The sequence below is a fragment of the Odontomachus brunneus genome, unplaced genomic scaffold, assembly GCF_010583005.1.
Source record: "Odontomachus brunneus isolate Ranch 3 - 2012 unplaced genomic scaffold, Obru_v1 Obru_scaffold_284, whole genome shotgun sequence".
NCBI classification, from domain to species: domain Eukaryota; kingdom Metazoa; phylum Arthropoda; class Insecta; order Hymenoptera; family Formicidae; genus Odontomachus; species Odontomachus brunneus.
In genome coordinates, this window is record NW_022639734.1 from 136,632 (window position 1) to 139,044 (window position 2,413).

The following is a 2,413-nucleotide window of genomic DNA, read 5'->3' on the forward strand; positions in this document are numbered from 1 at the left end:
TAATAGAATTAATAGCTGTTTATTTTGTATTTTAAAACATTTTGGAATGTTCGTAATGAAATACAAATTGTAATGGTTTTAGTAAAAATCAATTTAAACAATAATTATAATTCAAACGTATTTAATAAACCTTAATTTAACACACTTTAAAAAATTAACACTTTTAACATATTTAATGAATTTTAATAACAACAAAACAGTTTAACAGATTAAATAACAAATTAAAATATTTTTTATAATAAATGTTCAAAATGTCTCCCATCGCATTCAATACACAATTGTGCATGTCGCAGTAGACTGCTTGTTGCGTTTCTAATCATGTTTGGTGTCGTTGTGCCGATTGCTTCAACAATTTTGTCTCGTAATTCTTCGCGAGTATTAATTGGTTCCTTGTACACATATTCTTTAATATGATCCCATAAAAAATAATCCAGAGGCGTCAGATCGGGTGGGCGTGCTAGCCAACTTATAGGACCATCGCGTCCTAGCCATCTATCCGGAAATTTTTCACTCAAGAATTGGCGTACACATCTCACATTATGTGGTGGTGCACCATCTTGTTGAAAAACAAGCCGTTGCCGAATATTTAGTGGAATATTTTCCAACAATTCTGGCAAATTATTATTTATAAAATTTTGATAAATATTGCCATCAAGTCTTATGGGCATTTCAAACGGTCCAATCTGTAATTTAATATGTTATAGATATTACATAGATATGCATTGTTCTAAAACAAACCTTACATCCAAAATATTACATCATTTTTTTGTTACATAAGCTATAATACAAATAATAAACAGAAAACTTACGAATAAATTATTTTGTATACCAGACCATAAATTTATACTAAAATGGTGTTGATAGTTTTTAATTCGATATTTGTGTGGATTTTCATTGCTCCAAATATGAGAATTGTGCGTATTAAAAGAACCCTCGCGCGTAAAGCAGGATTCGTCCGTAAATAAAATTGTTTCGATAAAATCCGGTTCTTGTGCCAATAATCATGTGCAAAACTTAATTCTGCATGCATAATCTTGCGGTAATAAATTTTGTATTTTGGTGAAATGATAAGCATGCATCCTGTTTTCTTTTAAAATGAGTTGTACTGAACTCTTCGAGATATTTAATCTTCAGCTGATTTTGCGTGCACTTGTAGATGAATCTTCTTCGCACATTTCTAAAACTGCTTTTTCATTTTTATTTATACGGGCGTATCATTCACGTCCGGCGCCAATATTTTTGCGTTGGGGTATTACAGATCCTGTTTCTCGTGTCCGATTTATCAACCGCAAAATTATATTTTGAGTCGAAGCTCTATGCTCTGGAAACCGTAGTGAGTACTATTGTGCGGCAAGACTCGCATTTTTACCACATTCACCATAAATTATAAGTATATCATAATACTCAACAAGAGTACAATGAGTAAATCCATTTTAAACTTTTAGAAAAATATTATAATTTATTGGTTAAAGAGAAGAATATCAATTATTTATTGTTAACAAGAGAGAGCAAGGAAAAGCGAAATTGTAACGTTAACGTTACGTTACTGTTAGTGTTTACAAGGTAGCATCGACGAGAAATACAGTACACTACGCACGCAAGAAAGTAATATATATAGAGGACAAATATATATGTATCTATCCGTATATAAATGTATCCGCTGCCTGAAATATTACTTTGTATTCCAATGATTAGCGGCTAACACATGTAGATAGATGTAACAAATATTTTCCGTATCCATACAAGGAAGAGCAAGCGCGTACGCATAAATAAGCTTTCGAGGATGGATATCGAAAACACTTGTTATATTAATATACATATGTTGCAGGCGCTAAAGACAGTCATTTAATCTATTAAGCAATATTTCCGTCTATGCTTATATGTATATATATATATATATATATATATATATATATATATATATATATATATATTTGATACAATATTTTCACAGATGGATCGCCCAAAACGACAAATTACAAGACCGCAAAGATACCAGACGACTTCTTCTGATAAAGCTCTCGCAATTTCAAGAGCAACGGCTCCTAACAAAGACATGAAACAAGACATCAGGGAGTTGAGAGGAATTTTCGAAGAAAATTCCTCACAAAATATTTATCAAGATGTTGCATTTGTCCCCATACACTACGTACCGCCACAACAAGAAAATCAATATGTGCAATTGCAAATACCTATATATACACAACCATACTCATCCTATAGTCCACCTTCTACATATATATAGAGCGTATCCCTGCAACATCTTTATCTGTGTCAAATAATAATGAAGTTAATACTCACATAGGTATTAATGTTCCTCGACAGTTTCAAGGTCAACATACAGATTGGGATAAACGTCGCAGTGCTGAAGGTCAAGTGATGCAGTACGACGAACGATGCGGAAAGTCGGTGA

General features: G+C 32.3%; 1 pseudogene; it reads left to right on the forward strand.

The window, feature by feature from the left end:
- Positions 1-1,954: 1,954 nt before the first annotated feature.
- The window catches only part of LOC116853183, a 10,433-nt pseudogene continuing 9,974 nt past the window's right edge, over positions 1,955-2,413 (forward strand).